This window comes from Pithys albifrons, chromosome 11 (assembly GCF_047495875.1).
Source record: "Pithys albifrons albifrons isolate INPA30051 chromosome 11, PitAlb_v1, whole genome shotgun sequence".
Taxonomy (NCBI): domain Eukaryota; kingdom Metazoa; phylum Chordata; class Aves; order Passeriformes; family Thamnophilidae; genus Pithys; species Pithys albifrons.
Window position 1 is genome coordinate 9,423,934 of NC_092468.1, and position 24,574 is coordinate 9,448,507.

At 44.6% G+C, this 24,574-nt stretch overlaps 1 long non-coding RNA gene across 1 annotated transcript; it reads right to left on the minus strand.

Annotated features, from left to right (window-relative positions):
* Positions 1-428: 428 nt before the first annotated feature.
* Positions 429-13,617, minus strand: LOC139677219 (uncharacterized). Its single transcript, XR_011698794.1, has 3 exons — positions 13,459-13,617; positions 13,278-13,354; positions 429-526 (listed from the first exon to the last, which is right to left on the minus strand). It is a non-coding gene; the product is annotated as an uncharacterized lncRNA (long non-coding RNA).
* Between the last annotated feature and the right edge of the window lie 10,957 nt (positions 13,618-24,574).

The following is a 24,574-nucleotide window of genomic DNA, read 5'->3' on the forward strand; positions in this document are numbered from 1 at the left end:
ACACACCCATTGTAGGCATGTCTCATCATACAAGCAGTCTGTGTGTGTGTGTGTGTGTGTGTGTGTGTGTGTGTGTGTATGTGCGAGAAAATAAAAAACTTTTGCTATGTTCTAAAAGATTTACAGCAAGCAAAACCCACAGGAGATAGGACTAGGAAAGACACTCTGTGTGGTTTTGGAATTTGAACCAAGAAAAATGCATTTTGACCTTAGTTTCTGAAGGACTGTACGCAGTGTTCATCCCAGCAGAGTCCATATTATATCCTAAGCTTGTCAGTGAAGGACAGCATTGAGATTTAGGACACAGGTGAAAAATAAAACTTGTGCAAAACCACTGAAAAACTGGCAGTGCTGGGGCAAACCCTGATTCAGGGCTGGTGGTAAGCCATAGCAATTCCACTGACCTAGATGTGACTTCTCTCCTTCAGCTCGGGCTGGAGTCAGGCAGCCTACTCATTTCCTGATGAGCAGGGCAGCATCTTCATTATGCTCATGCAAAGAAGAGAGAGGGACGTCAGAAACTAACCTGGAATGTAGAAATAATTTGTGCATCACTTAGTAGAGTGAAGAAAAACAGCACATGAGTAATTGCAGTCCTCAAGGAAGGGAAAACAGATAACAACATTGGCAAAGTTTAAGTAAAATACAAACGAGAGCTCTTGTGTGTTCCCTTACCCCCAGACTCAGCTCTCCAGCTGGTTTATGCAGACTTGCCCCTCATTACAGCAGTAAGAGGATAAAAGTCATATGCTCAGCTCAATATGTCACGATTTAATGCCCTAGAAATTAACATAATTTTTAATATGTTTTTATCGTTTGCAATTTCAGTTTGACTCAGGTAATTTTTTTCAAAAAGATCAGAACGGTTTTACCTTTTCTAGTAACAATTAAGTGATTATGGATGCAAATTATCCCATTATAGTTGTTGCCACAGAAATAAACTGCAACGTTATAAGCACAAAAATAAAGAGCCTGCTGCAAAAGAAGACACAGCAGCCATGGGTTTAGGGGAAAGCTTTTCTGGTAACAAATGGTGAACCAATTCCTTCAAAACCTCCTGAACAGGGGGTATAATAGAGCAGCCCCATTTTGTATTTTTATAGAACTGTGCACAGTGTCTCAAGTTACTTTAGTAACAGAGTGCCTCATACCTCATAGCCTGAGTTTAAAGGGTAGTTTTGTCATACCACAAACTCAAGTGGGACCTTTTGAAGGGTCTTCGCACTACAACCTGTTTCTCCAAGGCTGAAACATAACCCCAGGAGCACACAGTTGCCAAAAAACCAAGTCTCTTTTATGGGGATAATATGCATGCATGAGCATGACTAAGATACTTTGTACCAGATCCATCCTTTCAGAAATTCCCCTTAGGCAGGAGGGTCTCTCCACTGGCCATAGCCTTTGACTTTTATCCATGTGACACCACAAGAAACTACAAGGGGGCCAAAGCCTGATTTGATCTAGGAACTCATTTTAAAGGCTGAAAAAAAAATCAAAATCAGTGTTGCTTAGTTATTCTTGAATTGTGAAGGCAAAAAAACACAGGGTCAAAAACCCCACTCCCTTACAATCACCTAAATACCGATTTTGAGAAAAGCTGTCTCCTAATCTTGCTCAGAAGGTCCAACAGACTGCTGGTAACACACCAGCCCACAAGCTCATGCTGCATGGGGAGGCAGCAGCTGTTGGGAACACACACAAGGGAGAGGCTTCTTTGGTACAGAGGTGGAAGGCACAAGCACCCAGTGGGTAGGAACAATACTGACTGCAGAGGAGCCCTGATACCCAGACGTGCTGATTTGCCTCTTGTGAAGTCTGTTCAGAGAGTGGGGGAACAAGGTGCTGTGGGTGCAGCTACTGTCCTGTGCTATGTGTTCACAGTGAGCAATAGGTGCCTGGCCTTCCAAAGGGCATGTCTGTACCAGGAAGGGGATGCCGGGACAGTGGAGCAAGAGAGGACACAAGCCCACTGCTCTCACCACAAACATCTTTTTTTAATTAACAGAGAATACAGAGCTATAAAGCTCATCAATTTTTATTTTCTAATCTGCTTTTCTAGCCCCACTGGAGGAATCGGAGGATCAGGCTTGCAATGGCTTCCATCCATGTCCCTACCTTAATTGATGCTAACCACCCTCTCCAGTTGGGATTCTGCCTCGGTTGGGCAAGGCTGCAAGTCATCAGCCCTGGTAGCTGCCTGTGCCCTACCTGCCAGCCCTGCCAGCCACTGCTTGTCTGCAGGGAAAACAGCCTCCCTGGAAGGCACAGGGGCAGGCACAGAGGGACTGAACCAGGATTCTGGGCTGAACCCACCCACTGAGAGCACTGGTGAGCACTGGTCATCAGGAGAGGAATATCCAGAGGAGGAACATCCAGAGGCCACTGTGGCAAGTGGTGGTCACTGCCAGAGCCCACCCACTGTCTGCACTGCAGGTACACACAAACAAACTCTGCTTTCATAGTCTCAGGAAGACTCATGTCACAGACATTCAATTAGCTTTTTAAAAAGTTGAATAAACAAACAGAGCAAGAGATTATAACTGATTAACTGAAGGGCAGGAAACATGAGAAGCTGGTTTGCTAGAAAGAAAAACTCTTGTGCTGAGATCTCTAGTAATTAGCAGCAACAAGACCTAAGGAAATTTATGAGGGAAAAAATTATCAAACCCTTCCTGTTTAAATGTTCTCTTTTCATATGTTTTGCTTGGAAGACTAGCTTAACACACAAACACAGACTGGGTCTCAAAAGCAGAATAGCTTCATGCTCTGCAGCAGTCATATACTTGGACTGCTAGGCCAATGGATGTGGATCAACGCAAGTGGGTTTTTTCTTTTCCCCCAAATTATATGTTTTATTAACAACTGTCAGATTTACAGCTCTATACTTTTCTCCAAGCACCTGGAAGACAAGTTGGTTACTGCTGGCAAATGCTTGAGGGGCTTGTTGGAGCACAATTGCAAACCTAACCCACTGAAGAGTCAAAGGCCTTCACCATGACTGGCTGGTGGGATTCCGAAATAGTTTAGCAATTTCAGCACAGCAATGGCCTATGTGACTGTTTACCAGTCTGCAGCAATGCTGATATCAATTGTGCAGAAGTCTACCTGGTTTCATTATACCAGTTCAGAAGTGTCCTCCACCTGGCTCCTGGAGCAGCACAATGTCTCCCTGATTCATGTAATGAGGTCCCCATGCAGAACTAAAACCCTGACCTAGATTTCGGTGGCTCTCCAAGCTGTGTTTAGGCATCTTCAGCATGGCTGTGTTTACTCCCTTAAATTGCAGATAAACTGCAAATTAAAGAGAGCCCTAGGTCTTTTTTTTTTTTTTTTGGTTTAAGCACATTCACTTCTGCTTAGTTGTCCTGGCTTTGCCTTTCCTGAATCAAAACTAAGAATTGCTCAAATTGATTGCAGATCTTAGCATACACTGGGAAAAGCAGCATGAGCAGACCAGCAGTAATTTCATTGGGAAGGAGGAGGGCAGGTCTGATCCTGACTGAACACACAGAGCTCATTAGCATCGAGTTATTATTCTGCATTATGGTGTGTCCCAGGTGCAATTACAGCTTCAGGATGTAGGTCTCTGTGCATGACTAAGGATGCTGATTAAACTCCAACAGAAAACCGAAGTAAAGGAATATTATTACATTTCTCTGGCAGTAAGTTGCAAAAAAACAAGGTAAACGTACATATCAATACAATGTATCACAGAGAACCAGAGGTGGCTCTCAGGTGCTCTGTGGTCTAATGGCTCTGGAGGTCCCATCAGTAACATCGCTGGGGTGTCCAACCCCTCTCCCACTCAGAGCATCACTTGGATATTTGGACCTAACTTCCAGAAATCATCAGCATCCATTAGATGTTTTCTCAGCAGATATCAGTGGCAGTAGGATTAGGCAATTCCAGAGGATTCTGGAAAACCCTGAAATACAGGGCGGCCCTTCCCCTTCAAAAAACAACCGTGGATTTGGGGAAGGAAGAGCCTAAAGCTTGACTCCTTCCATTACAGCATGTGGTGGATGTTGCTGTGCATGCATGTCCTTGCCACAGGAGCTGGGGAGGGTATTATAACCTGGTAATGTCTCATGGGAAACAAGTAAAGCAGGGAGCTCCCACATTTCCTTTGCTAGCTTTCCACTTTTGTAAACATGGAGTCCTTTTTCTAGGCTACAATCATAGACACAGGAGGGGCTACTCTTCTCCTTGAGCAATGATTTTGTAGTTGTTTAAAAACCTGCCTGTAGGCAAGCCAAAAGTCCTTGGCTGGGGCCACTCCAGAGCAGATGTGGGTGGGGGTAGCAGGTGATGAAGCCTTGTTCACATTAGAAAGCAAACAAGTGGGTGACAAAATGTTGTGTATTTTTGACTAAAAAGAGCTCTCCCACAATCTCACCCCACTTATTTCAACACAGCTCTGAACTGCCATTAATTTACACTTAACAGAAGAGAGAAGACATGAGAACATTTTAATTCTTTAAATAAATATTTTCTACTTTAGTGCCCAGGATTGAGCACTTCCTTTGCAGCCCAGCCCAGAGGTCTCAGTGAAGGTTGACAGTACTTGCAATGGTAAAAATACATTTTCCACACCATTTTTAGAAAACCCTGTCAGTGTCTGGATATTTGCAGAGCTGTGAAAGGCCAGCTGCCCCCAGAAGAGCTGTCACCCAAAGGCAGCTTCCCAGCAGCCAGTCTCAAGGCGACACAGGTGGGAGAAACAGGTCTCCTCTGCTAGCGTAGGTGGGAGCTGGGGAAGAGCTCTGTCCTTCTCAGCCCGTCAGTTTGCATTCAGAATACTCTTGCTGAGGGAAAAAACCCAAAAACTAACAGAGCCGAGAGGTGGAAAAGAGTTCAAGGTTCTTTCTGTGCTTGAAGTCAGGCAGGGCTGGAAGAGCTTTTAAGATGGGGAAGGGAATCCAGCTCTGTTTTGAATGAGTGGGAGGCCGGATGTGAAGTCTGAACTTCCTTTTCACCTCTGGTTTTGCTTTGTGCCAGGTACCACAGCTCTTCCCCCTTGCCTGCTCTTAGAGCAGAGCAACAGAGACCCCACAGAGCTGTATTCTGCCCCATTGTCTTAAGAAGCCGTGTCTGTGCCCAGGGACTAATCCTGGAATAAAGCCCTGCTCTGCCTTATGGGAAGAGAGAATGGGTGAGCAGGAGGTTCTGCTCCCACCCTTGCTGTGGCTGCACTCTCACAACCACCCTCATGCTAGAGATCTGGCAACCACACGGTCACTCAGCAAGTCAGGCTGAAAGCTATCCCACAAAAAAATCTTTGGAGTGACACTGGCAGGGATGGGGAGTGAGGAGAGCCAGCCCACCCACTCCTGTCACAACAGCTCTGCCAGTTTGAGCAAACCCCTAAAGCCCTTCCTGCCATGTGAAGTGCTGTGACCCTGCAGTGGAACTACCTTCTCCTGGGCATGGAACCCCATACCTAAGACCATGTCCACCACTCAGGCTGACAGCTGGCTAAAAGAAGAGTAGCAAAGCTTTGTCCACGAAGGCCCATTAGTTTTCCTTTCAACTGTTCACTGAGGTAATGTTTGGATGCTGGTCCCCATAATGAGGTGGGTGTTACATTTCTGCTGTTCTGCAGAGGCTTGTGAGTCAGGCACCTCCTGGCACAGCACTGCCTGCAGCACCCGTTCCAGCAGCAACTGGGGCTATTTCTACTTTGAACACTTTCCCCACAGATACATTCATGAAACTACCTCTACTCAAAGCTCATAGCTGGCCCTGCTTGTGCAGCCTGAACAGTGTCCTCCTGTTTTCATCTGGGGCTGTCAATACCCCTTTTGCGGGATGAAGTCCCTGCCTCTGAAGCCCTTGCACCAGTAGCCTCTTCTGTTCATTGTTAATCTCCAAAACATGACTGCAAAATGATATGGATGGTTAAATGAGAAAATCTATTTTTTTCCAGCCACTCTGATGACACTGTCGTGCTCTGTTGTGCTGGCCATGACCATGTACACTACAGTGCCCAGTAAGTCTCCCTGTTTCGGCTTATGTCCGCTGGTTAAACTTGCTGGTGAGGCTGTTTGGTGTGTCACCCATCCCATCACACTCTCAGCTCCAGTCTGATCCTCTGCTCCTCCATATGGCACAAACCAGAGTGGTGATGCTGATTAAAAAGAGCTTTAAAATTTATCTTACTCAATTTACATCTTCAAAGGTCTCTGAAAAATGTAAATCTGTATTTTGGAAAAAAAAAAAAGTACATTTTTGAAACAGCTCCTCTTTAAACATATGTGATAAAAGGCAAGGGAACAGAGGGCTGGACTGATGAGGGAGGTGGGGGAACCCACTTTTTTCCCCCTTGGCAAGTGGCTAGGGCAGTGATCAGGGGCTCAGCAGACAGGTATCCAGGCTTGGCCCTTCCCAGTGACTGTGGGCATGTCCAGGTGAAGCACCAGGCTGTCAGCAGGGGCCTGGGCAGCTCTGGCAGGAGTGGTGTTTCCTTGGGGAGTCAGAGAATGGAGCAGAAAGGTGATGAGGTGATGCTGAGGGATGCCTGAGCAGTGAGTGAGCCCTCCTGGCCATGCAGCTGCCACCAAGGCAGAGACTGGAGGAGTCTCCTCCCTGTTTGAGACTGCTGTGGCTCCCTGGGCAGCACCAGTGCAGCAGGGGCTTAGTAACTACACGCATTTTGTGATGTGTGCATGGGAAGATTAATGACCTGTAAAAATACAGATTGATACAGTCAAAAAAGATTTGCCTGCTTAAATCTGTCACAGAACCCCACTGCCTCAAAAAAGGGGACTGAAATGCAGGAAAGAAAAGGCCATCCCTGCCCATGTATTCTATTAAACATTCGCAGTGTCTTTTCTTTATTTGCTTTGAAATGGCACTGGAATGATAGACCACAATGAGCTAAAACTGCTGAACTGGGGCTTAGCTGCGTTTAATTACAGCTCCAGTACATGCACAGTGCTAGTGAGCTGTGCTAGCAAGGTGTGGAGGCCCTTCCCACACCCACCACCTCTCCCAGGGGGACATGCCAGGAGCCTTCCCTCAGCCAGGAGCTGCTGCCAGTGTCAGTGGCTGGTCACCCATCCTGGCAGCGCTGCCCACTCTCACCAGTCCTGGCAAAACCCACTGAGGGAAACTCAGCCTTCCAATTAGAGTGTCTGAGAAAAGTATTATGAATAAACAACTAAGCACCAACCAGCAGTGCTTGGAGATGCCCTAAAGGTGATACGGGTTCTTTTATATTCTTCTAAATCAGATTCACAGGATGTCATTTAGCAGTGCCAATACTACTGAACCAGGAGCACTTCATCATCCTTTGTGGGCACATTAATATGTTTCATTCTCTGTCACATTTTGTATCTGCAATGATTTCACATACAGCTGTAGATCAGCTCCCTTTTGATCACAGTCTGCCACCCTTTTCTAGCCATTCAAATTTATAGCAACATTAATAGTTCAAAAGTAATAGTGTTTACTGTGTATTAGATTTTAATAAATTGGTACACAGCAACAGTTCCTAACAAAAATTCCAAAGCAGAACTGAATGTAAGCTTTTACATTCCCATTAACACATCCTTGCCTATTGGAAGAAAGTTTCAACTGCAGCTGTGAGAAAATAATTTCATGAATTATGTCACATCAATTCAAAGTGAAATTCAAAGCTAAACTAAAAGCAGGAAAACATTCCCTATGTTCTTACAGAAAATATCACCGCTTCAATTAGGTGCTACAGATGCTTGGAGTAAACATATTTTCCACTAGTTTTCTTAGAACCATACCCAATTAAATCTCCAATATTCTTCTGCATGTTCATTTTTCATCCCAGTTTAATACCACGCCTCTGGGTGTTAGTGGTTAAGGGGATACTGCCAAACAATGAAAGCCAAGAAAAGCTGGGATAAGAAGGGAAAATATGGCTTTTATATAGTAAATAAACTTTTCAGCCTTAATGTTGTGGCTGCTGTCAGCATAACTCAGAGGGGAAAAAAATAACCCAGTGCTAGTTGTACCTTTCAGTTCTTGGACCATGGGAATGTCTAGTGCTCTAGTTTTGAAGCTGCTCCCAATCCAATGAAGTAACACACACAACTGAGCATTCAAGCCTCTAATAAATCTCATCTTTGTGCAGAATCCTTGGGATTCAGAACAAAAACAAAACTAGATAAAAATCTTCAATATTTCAGTAAATGCCGTCTTTTTTTTCCAATAAAAACTTGAGTTCTAGGGAGTCTAAAAATCCTCATGGTGTAACAAGCATGGAGCAATAAGGCCAGAGTTGAAACATCGACTAACTAGTACATGTGAACTGCACATGGACACATGTAACAGCTGTATGAACCTCTTCAAAACATTAACAAGGCTTTGTTGCCAGAGTAAACTGGGAGTATCCACAATATGAATGCTCTGGAAGATAGAAGCCTCCTTCCCTACCGAAGTGATTCCCAGGAGTGTTGGTGCTCTGAGTAGCCCAGCAGGAGAATGCCAAGGGAGACACACCTTCAGCTTCCCATAGCACCTGTGGTGGGAAGCTGGAACCACGGCTGTCCTGCTCACTGCTAGAGACAATCCAGCTTCTCAGTCCTTGCAGTCCTACTTACGGAGCCAAGTTCCTTGGAATGTGCCGTGCTGCTCTCCACATGCACCGACAGAAAATTATCACCCCAAGTTAACGTGCATCCTTCCCTTGCAAAAGCATAGGCAGGAGAGAAGAGGGGAAGAAATCACTGGTTTTATAGGTGTTATAAATGCAGCTTAGTTTAAAGCTAAAAAATCCTGGCAGATGGTACCTAACATCTGGGAGAATGTAAATGCCCATACACAAAATTTGTTTTCTTTATTCCTCTTTACTGGGACTCTCTTTGGCTACAGTGTATTATGATAAGATCTATTTCCTATGCTTGTCTCTTAAATTTAAATTTCAGAGCAATGTTTACAAACATTACAACCTATCAGTTATTACTGTAGTGCAGTATCACTGATCTGAATTCAGATCAGTGGCAGTGTGCATAAATATGTCACATAGAAATACATCTGCAACACATTCCAAACAAACCTCTAAGAACTCTTTTTTTAAGAGATGGCTGAGAAAGAAGAAAAAATAGATTACATTAGCATACCTCATGAAAACAAATGGTTTGACCTTGTAGGAATAAAGTTAGGAACAGCTCTATTAATCATGTAAAAACCTGTAAAATTATAAAGGTTCACTGTTTTGGAGGCAAGAACCATCTCTCTTTATTCCTCCTTGACAGCAGTAGGCACAGCAGGCAGTCTGAGCCATGGGGAGTGCTTCTAATCCCTGCAATAACTGTGCTGCAGCCGTGCCTGAGCCATGGGTTCTGCCCACAGTCCAAGGGAGCAGCATGGGCAGGAGGGCCCTGAACCTCTCTCAGCTGGTCACCAGCAGGCTGTGAGGGCTGCAGTGGGGAGCAGACCTCAGGGTGGCACTGGACTCCTGCCTGGAAAGCCTTGTCCCTCTCTGACATGTCAGGTCTCACTGGTGTTCAGCAGCGCAGCATGCTTCCCACCCCTCCTTGCCCCTTCCTGTAACTAGCTCTGTTTTCCGTGTAAGTGAGAAAATCTGGGTTTCCCTCTTCTGACTGCTGCCAGAGCCCACCCACCCACCCCAGGCATGCCTTGCAGATTTTGCTTTTCATCAATCAGGCAGGAAAACCATAGTTTCTCTCTGTTTAGGATAGCAGGTCAAAGCTGTTCCCAGCTGAAATACTGCAGGAGAAAACAACAATCAAAAGAAGTGTAGCTTCTTCCCAGCCCCAGAGCCACATGGAGAACCCTCTGTGCCAACTTTCCAGGGGATGAAGGGAGTGAGTAGCTCTATTTCGCTTGCTAAATTAACCACTAGGGTAGCAAGGGCTATCTGAAACAGCTGTACACCTGAAAAACCTAGAAAATATTCCCATCAGAGGCCTGGGAGTAAGAGACCTGGAGACACATGGTTGGATGCTTTTAAATATTGGAACTCTCCTTCAACATCATTCTCTTATTCTGCCATAAACACAGGTGGGAGTAGACAGGTGATGGGGTGGATGCTGGTAAACAACCTGCCACAGAGCCTGCAGATGGCCCAGCTGTTACCAGAAACATAGGTGGAACGGGAATATTTTCTTCAAACCAAGTAACATCTAGTCTTAGCAGTTTGTTTCTACAGCCCCTTTATAATACATTAGCAGTTCTTGGTCCAACTCCTTCCTTCCCTCACCACTACATCCAGCTCCAAAGGTCACTGTGGAGAGACAGCATCACTCCTGTGCACAGGCTGTCCAAGGTGCTACTCCTCCTGGAGGGGCTGAAGGTTTTTTCCCTTCCAGCACTGATGATGCTGTACCCTGCAAGCCCTCCTGCCTGGTTGCTGGTCTGGCTCAGATGCCTCTACCTGCCTCACCCCACTGCTCTGGCTAGTCTCCAGCTACAGCTTTCAGACTTGGATGTCAAGGGCTAGTCACACATAGAAAGGCTAATGAAAAACAGGAGTGTCATTCATTCCAAAGCATTTGGAAATCCAGTTGCTGCACTATATGTCTAAATCTGAACACCTCAGTTTGAAAGAGTTGATTCCCCAAGTTCTTTCAATATTTCTGCCCCCGTGTTACTGGCAGTAGCTTGAGATTTTCTTCCTGTTCCCTCATAACAGAGAAGTTCTCCCCTCCCCACAGTGGCATCTCTCTTGTCTATTTTCATCTCAGAAACTCTGCAATCAGCTAAAAGAGGTTTTTACCCTCCATACCCAGAATAGGACATTACTCTCCAATGAGGTTAGGTGTTCTCCAGAGACTTTCCCTTATCTTTGGCCAACTAAATATTTGCATGCAAGAAGAGAGAAGGGAGAAATTCTCTTTTGCAAATGTTAATATGGTCTGCAAGAAATTCATAGGCTGACAAGATAAAATGAGAGCATTTCTAATAGCAAAAATATGTTTTCTTTGGCCTATATGCAATCCAGGTCTTTCCAGGTGCTCAAGCTTAAACTAGAGACACATTAATTATTTAACAGACACAAAAAGAGACCTGAGGAAATTATTCCTCCTTCCTCCTACTCAGTGTTAGGATACAGCTAACAGTGGATCTGGGATCACAGTGGGATTTTTGACTTGAGCTTAGTTTTTCCTTCATTTCCTTCCTGCTGAAGACCTCCTTGGTGCACAAAGCCTTGGAGTTTATCCATGCTTTCTTAACAGGAGCATAGCTTTGGGTGAGTCCAGTCTGAAGTTCATTGTTTGTCCCTGAAGACAGACACTCTGCCATGGAGGTGTAGCTGGAGCCCACCAAAAACTGATGCCAGCAGCTTCATGTTTCAGTTCTTTATCTGGTTGTCAGAAGGGGTGTGGGATGCTAGAATGGCTCCTTTCTCATCCCCAGGTAAACACAGCCTGCCCGGAAGCTGGGACGATGCCACAGGGACAGTGTACCAATGGCCTGGTCGAGCTGCAGCACCTGCCCCAGACAGGAGATCATCTCCTTCTCTGCTACACTACCCCTGCACCAGACCCTGGTGTCCATGGGCTGGTCATCCAAGTCATCCGTCTGGCCCTGCAGATTAGAAACACAGGCAATTCATCTCCTGCCTAAATTTACAACAAATCCTGGCATGGCACTGGAACTTCTCAGAGGGATTGTCCTGGGAAATTAACAGCTATAACAATTTCCAAGAAGCCAGTGACAGCGCACACTGTTCCCAGGGCAGATGACTCAGTGAATTCATCTTGTGTTTCATTCTCAGTGTCTCTCCTTCAGACACCAGAGCCCTCAGAAGAACATTTGCCTCACCTTTTGCCCCACAGCATCTCAGCTTTACACGTGGTGTGAGACAGACACCGCTGGGAAGGCACAGAGGAGCGAACTCTTCCTGCCCAGGGCAGGGAATAGCACTCCCTGTACAAACACCAATAGTAAACTGGTGTTGCTTTCTGCCAGGCTTTTACCATCACCACCATCAGCCTTGTAGTGGGTGTTTCCTGACTATGACATTTAATGCTGGCTGCATTTTTTTCAAAAGAGTTTGCACAAGGTGGGACTACTTTAAATCAATTATAAAAACAAACCAAACCCCAACTGATCAGAAATTATCCAGAACAATCTTTTCTTATGCTCACTTTTTTGGCTCTGTTGAACTTTCTCTACACTTAACTAGGGTGGAAACAATGTAGATTTGGGGAGGAGCTCTCAGATAAACCTAAGATATACTGCAAAAGACAGACTTTGTGAGGGAAAGGAGGTGAAATAGAGCAGAATAATACAGGCAAAAGGGACACATGTTCCTCCTCTATCACGTGATTTTATAAGATGCTGGAAGTGAAGTTAGTTTTAAGAGCTGACTGCAACTGGTCTTCCTAAGGAATTATTGAGAGAAAACAGTATGGCTTCAGCTTTACATTAACCCTCCTTATGGGAACTTGCTTCATTTGCTGTGCAAAACTTCATTTCTATTCATACCTCCAAGTGAAGCATGAGTGGGCTGATACTGGGAGCCTTCTTTTTGCCCACTGGAACAATTCTGTTATCTTTTATGACCCAGGTGTAGGATTCCTACTAAGGCAAAAGAATCCAACTGTATGCTGTAAAGCAGCTCTTCCAAGCTGTAGGGAACACCCTCTGCAGTTGTTTAGGAATACCTCAGTGCTGCAAAACCCCCACTGAAACCTCACAACACTCACAGCCAACAGAAGAACAGCCCACAAGAACTACAGGGAAACAAGGAAGTCATTTCATGCTTTCAGCACTGGCAGAAAAGCTCAATCTTTACCTGCACAACAGCAGCCCAGTCACACGAGAACAAGGTGGGATTCCAGCACCTGATCCCGCCTTTTTCCAAGCAATTCCAAGCAATATTCCAGTTCCTACACTCTTCCACCCGAAGTTTAACACTTGCTTCTCACTTCTCCCATGCCCCTATTGCCCAATCATGCAGCTCCATGGTGCAGGGAGGTACTTTCCTTCTCATCTGGGGACTGCCACCAGCTGAGAGTCCCAGGCAAGACTATGTACAGAAGTGGTGACTAAATACAGTTTGTTGCTGTAATGCTCTGCAAGGTGGGAACACTCTGCATGAGCAGAAGTTAGAGCTCTGCTGCTGTCCTTAGCCAAATTACTGAACTGCTCTGTCTTTCAAATGCATTTGTTCACTCTTAATTTAAAACAGCACTGCTTTCTTTAAGGCAGAACTGATGACAGAAGAAGAACAATCTGCTCTGACCAATTCTATTGCAATCCTTGGCAACTATTTTGGCTCAGCCTTCAGCTGTCTCTAGGGCCATTGTATATCTACACTAATAATCCTGACTTACCAGACCTTAAGGTGGGTCACAGGTGATGGTTCAAGAATCGCTGGTTCTTCCTATTTGAAACTCCATTTGGCTTTGTCCTAAAGTGGAACACAACAGGTCATATTTTGCAACTCCCTTGAAGCATGGGAACTCAGAACATTCTTGGCTCAAAAATTCCTTGTGGGGAATCAGCCACATGTACCTGCTCAGATGAGTGCCAGTGAAACTGGGCTCACAGGCCCTGTGCTCTTCACTGCAGCACCTGCCCCACAGTGCGTCAGGCACAGGACAGTGTTCAGCTACTGAGGTTTAGCCACAATGCTGGCTCAGAGCCACTGTTGTAAAAGCAGACATGTATCAACATTTCATCAGCATTTCCCAGAGGAAATGTCTCCTCCTGGTTTCCTTGATGGAGAATTGAATTCCCTTGCTCCTTCAAATCAAGTGTGGGATTTTTCTTTCTAAATAAAAAAGAAACACTCTGTTTTACTGAAACCACATATTTATCTCAGGAAATAGTGAGGGCAACCTCCCAACCAGCAATCTTCTGTACAGCCTCTGCCACCAAGAGACACAGGCTTTCCAGTCAGGAGATGATGTCCCAGCCTGATACACTATGTCATGCTGACTTATTGTTGTCAGAGTTTCAACTGAGAAAGAGCACAGAAAACCTGCATACAAGCACACAGGTATTTTGCTATACCAAAGAAGGTCTATGACCATATTCAGAACATGAAAAGTACTGAAATTTCTCAGAATTCATGCTAAAATCTGTAAACAAGAAAAACCCCCAACCCACCCAATCAAAAAAAAAAAAAAGCTCCTGAATTTTGCTGCTTATTCAGTTTGGTTACAAGACACCAGATGTTTTTCAGGCTGCTACACAGAGAGTTCAACAGCAAGTTCAGTTCAATGTCAGCTGTGAGTCTAAAGCACAGGCATAAGGACATAAGTGCTATGGACAAGGTCATCTAGTCATCTAATACCTGCTACAGTTAAAAGCAGGTCTTTGGAAGGATGGAAGGCAATGGGATATGGTGCTTATTCAGTTAGTACAGACTGTTCTTTTAATAAATTAATAGACTCGTAAGAAAGACCTGATTAGAAGGTTGCATACATAAAAGCAGTTTAGTAAACTCAATCACAGACATTTTAGCCAAAAAAGTTCTTACTAACAACTCTTCAGGGAAGTCAGGACCTATATACATCTGTAAACCTATTTTGTTCTGCTACAAATATTGTCCTGCAAAGCAAATAGACAGGTAGTTGCCAAACCCATAATCACCCAGAACACAATGTGTATTTTCAGAGAAGCATGATTTTATAAGAAGTAACAAGGGAGAACATAGTAAATATCTCCTTTGGAGGAGGCTGCACCAATGCCATGAAACCTGGAAGCTAATTTTTGCACTAAGACAAGGAGCCTTGATATATAAAAGCATAACAGAACACAAAGCGAGACCCTCACAGACACATATTCTTGGTCATCAAGTGTGGTGAACCCTATGCCAGCACAAGCATGGCACATGGAGCCTGCTGAGCCCAACTCTCTGGGACATTTCCTTGACCTACGCCTGAAATCTGAACGTGCAGAACATTGGTTTTGCAATGTTAGTTGTACTTATTAAACAACTTTTCATAACACATACAGATACCATCTTCTGTCACAGCCTGAAGACACGAAACAACAGTTTCCTCAAAAATCAAACAAAATTTTTTATCGAGCTGAAAGATGATGACAGACTTCTGTGGGATTAAGCAATTTCTCTCAGCATTTTTGTGGGTTTAACTAAACTGAGAGATTACAAGCAGAAAGGAAAGAACCACCCCCAGATTTTCCATTTTCATTGAAAAGAAATGAAAAAAAAAAAGTGAGGAAACATTCTGAAAGAACTATAGTAGATAAACAGCTAGTTAGACATGACGTACCATAGCCTTGACCTCCCATCAACAACTGTCTGTTATTCCCATTCAAATCAATTGCTGATATAGTTTTCTTCTCACCCAGCAGCTCCAGCTTTTTCTGAACATTTCTGCTTGTGAAAGGAGAGCATATACAGAGAGGAAAGTAGAACATAGTAAAAAAAACCAAACAGTCAAACTTTTGGCTCTGTGAGTACCAAGACACGGACCACAAATGAAGCACCTCTTCCAACAGCTCTTCAGTGCTGATGCTGGCACAGAATAATCCCCTGGGACGTCACAGCAGCTCTGCACTGTTGCCTGTCCCTCAAGCCAGTCCAAGGATAAACTGGGCAGGTACATGCCCATCACTCACTCTGCGATGGGAACAGAAGCAAGACAAGCATCACAGATAAGCAGAATGCTCTCCAGAGAAATTCAGGGAAGTTGCAATGAATCACTCCTAGTCACAGAGGGCAAAACACCCCCCATCCCCCAGGTATTAAGAAGTCAGATGGATTGATTGCATCATCTTTGTAATAGGAATCTCAGATTAAAGCACCTCTCCTGCTGCTTCAGGAGCACTATACAGCCCTCCAGACATCAGAGTTGGCTATTCTGAATGCACAATATGTCCAATTGATAGGAGAATAAACCTGAATCATGCTGGATGCTGTTGTTAAAACAGTTAGGAGAAAATGTAGTCATCTGCCACAGAAAACCACATCGTAAAATTGGAGATGAAGCCTGCCAGGATGGATTTAGCTGTATTTATGAAGGGCCTGTCAGTGACGTGGGACTGTCCAAAAAAATTAAACAATATACTTGATTGCTAGAGGAAGGAACAAAGATCAACTAAAGTTCACAGAGGAGCTTGTTCATTTTCACACAGTAGATATAAGGTGTTACTAAAATGCACACCCTATGCTGGAATTTATAATGTGTTTTTCTATCATAATTCATGCATTAAAACTATGCACCAAAATTCATATTGCTGTTTGGGCCTTGAAATTCCCACAAGTGTTTTAGTTCTGGCACAGCCTCAATGCTCCAGGTGCCCCCACTGCCACTGCCCAGCGATCCACAGGTAAGTCACGTTGCCCCAAGCCTGGGCAGCCTGTTCTCTCCAACCACAACATGAACACCCCAGCCAGCGCCTGGCTTGTTGTCAGAGGTTAGCAGTAGAGAGGTTAGAGTCACTTGTGAGCTCTCCTGTTACCTTCACTTGGTGACGCAAATCTGTGGACCTCTTTCATACAGTAGACAGGAGATACTGTCACCTGAGAAATGCATTATTTGCAGTGAGATTTATGTACAACACGGCACTGAACAGGTTAAAGCTGCAAGTCTCTCTGAAAGTGTCTGTGTGACAGTGTCTTAATAGATTCATTTTTGCAAGGACCTAAGAATTGGTAACTTTCTAATGTCTCAAATCATAAATTAATAAATTCTAGGATATTAAATCTGAAATAGAGTAAAAAGAGTGAAGTAAATAGCAGTATCTTATGCAGACAAGAAAAGTTGTCTACAGACACGGTCTAAACAAGGCTAGGAAGTTAGATTAACCTCTCTTTTAAGTCAGTGGTAAAAGAGGAAACAAAGTTTTTACAGCTATTAGCTGCTGGTTACATGATTATGAAAGAGTTAAGTACCAAAGGCCAGCAGTTTTTCCAGGGTGTTTTTCATTTTTCAGTACTTAAACTGAGAGCCATTGAGCTCATTACCACACGCAAAACTCTCTCAGACCAGATGCCAGAGCTTGGGAGGCTTGGGCACTGCTGAGCGCTGTTGGGGCGAGCTGGGGCAGCAGCCAAGCCACACAGAAAAGGACAAGTCAGGTAACTTCTTACAGCAGATATTTTTCTGCTTATGCTTCTTCTGAGTCCAAATAAGGATATAAGCCAAAATTCAACAGTGAAACACATCTGAGTGCATAGGAGGTCAGGCAGGGAGAGGGAAGGGGGAAGGAGCCCCACAGAAGGCCTGAGTCACCTGGTGCTGGGATTAGGGTTAGCTGTAATGCAGCACAGAATGGGGTAGGGAAAGGTTTGCAACACAAATGCCAAGCCTTACTGCAGCCCAGCGTGCAGGGAGGAAAGGGGGACAGCAAGCAGCTCTAGGGGAGAAAAGTGACCCAAGCAACATGGGGTCCCACTCCACCAATCGCAGGTCTGGCCCCACAGCAGCAGAGTTTTGAGTTTCCTCTTATATTCAGAACATCCAGTTCATTATTTTCAATTAAAAATAAGCAAGCTATAATAGCTCCATCAAGGATACTGTCCCTCAGACTCTTTTTCTGCATGGCACACTGAGCTGATTTAGAGACCAAGAGAAATGGGGTTTGGAAACTCAAATATTTTGGGGTTTTGGCAGTGTCACAAAACTTCCTGATGAGATGGACACATGTAATCCCCTTTCCTTTGCTGTTCTCCTCAACTCAGGCATCTGTAAGCACTTCTCTGCAGATTATCTGGGAGTGACATATGAGGAAGTTAGATTTTAAGTAGAGCTGACTTTCTGCTGATAATAGGCACAAGGTGGTTGGTAACCTGGATCTGAAGGGCTTGCTCTCTCTCAGTTCCCTGTGGAGGAATATTCAACAGATAAATTTTAATTGGTAAAAAAACATGTGGGATCACCAGCCTGGACAGTAATTTACCCAACATTAACAATCACTACTTTATTCTCTGCTAATACAGTTATACTAAGTAACCAAAGATGATAAATTGATGTTGAAATACCTGTGCAAAAAAAGAACAAAAACCCAAATACTCCATGTATTTTGCTTGTAGTAATGTATTCATTACCCTCATTTTGCTTGGCTCTGATTTCTGATTATGTACAATCCAAGTGACAAAATGTGTAACAGTAATTATCAACTTGCTTACAGCAAAAAAGAAAGGTGCTCCCATGGGTTTCATGCCTGTCTCTGCTTCCTCTTTGAAGTGAATGGGCTGTGAGTGGTGATTGCTGAGAAAAGTGAGGCAAACAGAGACCAATACTTAACCAAACTGTGATTAGCACTGCACCACCCTGTCTTGACCTCTGTTTAGAAGAAAGATTTATAAGTTTCCCAAGGAAGCTGTCCAGGCCAGCCCACACTGCTCAGAGTAGAGCTGGGAAGTGAGGCAGGGGACAGGACTGTCATCCTCACTGGGCATCATCCACTCCACAGTGCTCACCCTTACCTTCTGCAGTGAAACAACACGTAAATGCTCCAACTTCAGAGAGCTCTGTGGCAGTCAGTGGAGCTGTGCTGCTCTACAGCTGACAATGAGATGGAGAGTCATAGTTTTAAAAGCTAAAATTAGTGGTACATAGGCCTGATCCTGTTGGTCAGCAGAATCTCTTATCTTTCCAGACAGGTATTCTGCTGTATTCAGGTAAAGATGCTTTGTCATTCTGCATTATCTCAATCCTTCCCAGGCCGATCCTATTGTGTTATACAGGCAGGACTCACCATGCCAAGACATGGGAGCATGAAAAGCATCAGTTTAAAGTCACATCATAGCAATGATTTTGAAAGATGCCTTGAATGCACAGACACAGCCATCTGCTGTGATATGTATATGGACTGAACATTCTCTGCACTCTGCCAAAGAGCTCCAGACCTGTGAAGGATTCCTGTGTCAAAGCCTTGGCAAGTCAGAGAATATTTCTATTCATCTTCCTCTCTCCATAAATTGGCCAAAGCCACCTCCTGCAGCTCAGGTCTCAGCAGAGCTCCTGGGCAGTGGGGTTATTTCTTTGTGAGATTCTACACACTCGTAATGCTCAGTGCTCTTTCCACTACGGAGGTTGAAACCCCAGTGGTGAGCAAGGACAAAAACCCATTGGCAGCACATGATTTTGTCTGCAGCCTCAGTCTCATGCTCATCTCTCTGTACCTCTGTTCCAGTCCCACTGCAAATTTGTTGAGTTTGCTCATGAACAGTTTGTCAGTCAGGCCTTGGCTTCTACTGGTGTTGTCGAGGATGCAGAGGTACTTCTGCATCATGACAGAGTTTTACTCTTCCTTCTTTGCCTCAGTAGTATATACAATTGTGCCCTAAAATACATGTTTTGGTACGAGAACAAGAGCAGATATCTAAATATCTGCATACTATTTAATAAAAGATTTAAAGTGAAACTGCTAGCTGTCTACAACTGTATCCCTTCTTGCATTTAAAATTTAACCTGAAGCAGAGGTATTTTGGCTTTCTTTTTAAGGATTTTGTGGAGAATGAAATAGGCTTGACAGTCACTATAATGCAACCATGCAAGAGACTCCCTCTCCGAGGGTGTTTTCCCTAAAGCTATAAAATAAACAAATACAAACCCTAGGTTCAGGAGCAAGAAGGTGTTTTGGAAGATCTGACCAAGGTGCCAGGACAGGAACAGCAGAGAGCACTGCCAAAAATACAGCTGGCGTAAGAAAATAGGTGCCAGATGGTGTTTGTTGGTAAGCAGGTGAACTTTACTACAAGGCACTGTTGCCACAGTTACACAGGACAGCAATTCCAGGAGCTGATGGGATATTCATCTCTGCAACTGAACAGTTTCCTCACTCCAGTGATGACTATCATACACTTGTCACTCAGGACTCCAGAGCTTCAGAGCACACAAACCATCACTCTGGCAAAGCAAGTGGCTCCTGCTCTTCAGGGCCATAAGGATGCTATGTCCAGGAGCCCAGCTGCATTTGTAAACACCTTTTCAGTTTTCATACTTCCTCCTCTTCTAGGATATTATGAGCAGAACTCTGCTAAATACTTCCTCCTCAATCAGAAAGAGGAATTTGGTGGTGGCATCACCTCATAGCCCTCTGTTTGAAATTGATGCAATGAGGAGGATGGCAAACTCAGGCACAGCAGTTGGGGAAAGGGAAGGGGAGATGCAGACTGACAAGAAGCCTCTTACCATTTCAAAGTGAGATTCTGCTATACAAGAGTACATAGTGCAGCAATGTGGGTACTTCATAGTGCCTGCTGGGGTAGCAGAGTGAATTCTCTCACCATGAAAGCATGAAGAAGCTCTAGCAGCAGCACAGAGTTAAACAGAAGTTTTCCAGGCTTACATACCTTTACCATTGGTGAAAGAAATATACCATGAACTTAAGTAGCAATTAAGAACCTTCCCAACTGCCCTTAGCCATACTTGGGACTTCCCAGTGACTGTGCTTAAGGGCTTATCCACAACACAGACAAGCACTGACATGCTGTGCTCTAAACGTGCTTATGTCACTGATGTCAGCAGCAGGTGCTAAGGGACTTTCCCTGCCTGGGCATCTGAGAGCAAATACCATCAGGCAAATAAGCACCTGGAAAGGTGTTTAGAGGGAAGCACATTTTAAAGCTATTTTCTTGACTACTAGCATTTTGCTACCTTCAAAAAAACCTCAAGTGCTTCTTACCCTTTGGAGGAATCTGAGAGCCGGAGGAGTGTGAGTGCCAGGGCATAACAAGCATTTATTTTTAAATACATTGCAAGTTTTGCCAGTGTTTGGAGGAGGAGGCATGCCTGGCAGACAGCAGAACAGGAACCACACTGGGGAAAGAGAACAACATTCAGTTTAGGTGGGAGGAGATAAAGAGGAGGAAAAAAATCCAGATTTTCTGCAGTTTGAAGGTGCTTGGCCCAGAAACTATAAGCCTGAGAACAAGAAAACACTAATTACTTTTTAAAATGCTCATTTCAAAGTATTTGTCATCACAATTCACCCAACATATTTATATTAAAATGTGCCTTTTTTGTTGGAAACTTGGTATTTAAAATGTTAATTATGGACTAAAGAATACCCTAAAAAAAAAGGGTTGCTACTGTTTCTGGCTGGGTATACTCAGATTATAGCTTTGAAAGTTTGGGTTTGTGGGGTGTTTTGTCTTTTTTACTCTAAAAAGAAAATAGAAAATTGCTTACACTTTCATTGGTGAAACTGTATTTCCTCTGAACACCTTCCCATGCCCCACCTCCCCATTATAAAGCAAAAGAGCAAGATTTGCAAGTTTGAGAGTTTGGCTTTTCAATGTCAAGGCTGGAAGGACTTCAATAGGCTTCCATATAAAACCAAAAAAGGGTGATGCACAAATACCATATTGACCTAAGCTGCAGGTTTTGGCTTTCAGAAGGGTGCCTGCACTCCCTGTCCCTTTGCTAGTGGTAGCAACATCAGTCTTTTTTGTAAAGAGTGCACCAAGAAACAAGGTTTTATGGAATAATCTCACCTTAAGAGCAGAAAGGGCAGGAGGTCTGACACACGAAGACTTATTGTGAGCTGCTCTTGTAGCTGCCCAAATGTGGTGAAAGAGCAAATTGGGGTGGGCAAAGAGCCCAGAGGCAGAGGCTGCATCACCGACCACAGCCTGGAAAACTTTCCTATCTAAAACTTTAATTTCTAATTTGTTATGACCTCTGCTAAATGGCAGTTAGATTTATACACACCGCAGTTCCTAATGCATTTTTGGAATTGTAATTTACTTGTTTTTCAGTTGACCTACTTCCACTCAGGCTTGGTATTAAAGAAATTGTTGAAAAGGCACTACAAGTTCCGTGCTATGTGCTAAATGCTTATTTGTGTATGCCTCCCGAAAAGCAAGAATTAGAAAGGGAAACTTGATAGTATCTTACTTTAATCTAAGTCCTGAGGAAGCTGGAGCCAAGCTGCCATGCAGGCAGTATGCTCTGGCTGGTGGCCCTGTGTGGTGGTGCATCCAACACCCTGCACCGAGCCAGCTCCATTCCCGCTCTCAGGCCTCCCAGGTAGCTGCAGCCACCACAGCTGCCTCGTGCTTTCTGCATCCAAACCTTCTCTTCCAGGTGCTTGTAAAGCTTCACAACTGAAATCAATCACCTTGAGATTTTTTTCTTTTTTCCAAGCCAGGTGTTTCTCTGAGGCTGAGATTTTCCTAAAATTTTAGTGGAAATGTTCACATCAGAAATGGGTAGGAAAAAGAAGAATCCTCATTTTGACTCAGTGAAAATCTAGCAAAAATTTATCCAGATGTGGAGCAGTGCTTTGACATCATGGAGGGGTGGTCTCAGCAGCCTTCGGTGTCTCTGTGAGTATCTGCCAGTTTTGGAGCATGTCCTGTGCCACTGCAGAGAGACACCCAGCCACACCACTGTGGGATTGGGGATGAAATGGGGAGAGACAGGGAGCTAGGAGGAGAAGATAGGGCTGTGGAGTAGGTTAAGAAGGAAAGCAGCACAGCAATATCAGCTGAGATGAGCAGGGTTGACAGGAGGCATCCCCACTGCAAATCTCCCCAAAGACAGAGCTCGTTTCTGAAACTGACTGTCTTGGCAGCTGCCCGTGGCATCTGAGGGACGCACCCCATTCCTACAGGAGAAACACTGGGAGCTTTCTGCTCCTACTTATCCCAGTCCTCTAGAGGACAGTGGGAAGAAACAAAATATACAGAACATATAAACTGCATTTCAGACTGTTTGTGCCTGAGCAACACCCTGGGAAGGGAAGTAAGCGCTGAGGAGCCTCTGTGGAGCCTGGAGCTGGAAGAGAGCCTGTTGGACACTCCCGTGGAAACTCGGCTCAGCACCTCCTGAGCCACAGGCTCTCTCTGGCTTCTGCCTGGTGCTGGCAGCTGAACCGCATTGGCTCAGGACTGGAAAGTGCAGCACAGAGCACGTGCTCACTCCCCCGTCGGACTTTCCATCTGCACAGAGAGCTCTGCCGGTACTTGGCACCACCGGCTCCTGTTAGCAGCCCCGTGCTGCCAGCAGAGACAAATTGGGAGCTTTTGAGAAGGGACGGAGCTTTGTGCAACTCTTACTTGAAGGATGTTCAAAATCTGCAGGCAAGCAGCCCAGCAGCGAGCAAAGGGAGGAACCTGGCCCTTCCTCAAGTCTCTGTTCTCCTGCAAGCACAGCAAGCCCTGCTGCTTGTGTCAGGCTTCACCATGAAGGTGATGGCAGGTCATTTTGGTATCCTCATGCACTTTATCCGTGTCCCTCAGTTTTTCTGGCATTTACTTGAAGTACAAAAAATGAGCTAAAACTGCCAGGGGCATCCAACGTTGCAGCCTATATGAGGTCCTAGGGCTGCTTCTGAAGCCCAAGTGTCCTCACAGCACTTCAGTGCTTTTATGCTGAGTATGGAAATAATTTCACTAACAGTCTCTGGGAGCTCTATACACCCAGACTTATTCTGAGCAGAGCCTGCTGCCTGCCTGCAAAAGCAGCTCCACGCACATGATTTAATCCAGGGGATACCCCAGTGCAAATCTGGAAAGCATTGGCCTTGAATCATCAGGGCAATTACGTTCATGTCAATGTCACAGCCCTGATGGGTGGCACATTTCCAGTGTCCCACTTTGCTGAGTGCTGCTGCCCTGGACTCATGAAGACCAGAGATCTCTTGTGCATTGAATATAAACAGGAATGTGGGGGACAATAAAAAGAGTTTTTCCAAATACATTAATGGCAATAGGCTGTATAGAAATATCATTGGCCTGTAACAGGATGAGGATAGTCACCTCACAAACAGGGATAGAGACAAGGCAGAGATGTTTATGCATTTAATGCCTCTGTCTTCAACACAGAGGATGGATCAAGGGAGTTTCAGTGTCCTGAGCTGGAGGATGATGACTGTGAGAAGCATCAACTCTCAGCTGACCCTGAACTTGTGTGGGATCTGCTGCTCCAGCTGGATCCCTACAAATCTATGGGGCCTGATGGGATTCATTCCAGAATCCTCAAAAAGCTGCTGATGTCATCGCAAACCCTCTCTTGATGATTTTTGAGTGGTCTTGGGAATCTGTAGAGGTCCCAGCTTACAGGCCTGTGAGTCTGACTTCAGTGCCTGGTAAATTATGAAGATTATTCTGGGAGGTATTGAAAAACACCTGAAAGACAACGCTGTCATTGGTCACAGCCAGCACGGCTTCAAGAGGAGAAAGTCCTGCTTACCCAACCTGATTTCCTTTTATGACAAAGTAACCCAAGGTAACCTTCTCTTGATCAAGGGAAGCCAGTTGATGTAATCTTTTGGATTTCAGTAAAGCTTTTGATACTGTCTCTCACAGGATCCTTCTGGACAAAAAATCCAACACACAGCTGGATAAATACATCATGCAGTCGGTGAGCAATTGGCTCACGAGTCGAGCACAAAGGGTGACAGTGAGGTGCTGTCAGACTGGCCACTCGCCACTAGTGGAGTTCCATCTTGGGCCCTGTGCTCTTCAACATCTTTATAAATGACTTGGATGCAGGACTGGAGGGGATATTAAGCAAGTTTGCAGATGATACAAAACTGGGAGGAGCTGCTGACTCCCTGGAAGGCAGGGAGTTCCTGGATGCTCACGCTTCAACTGTGGCAAATCAAAAATCATAGGAAATAAAGCAAGGATGTTGTGCAACAGTCTGTATAGTTCTAAACAAAGAATATGTGGTCAGATTTTTATTTATGGCGTATTAACATG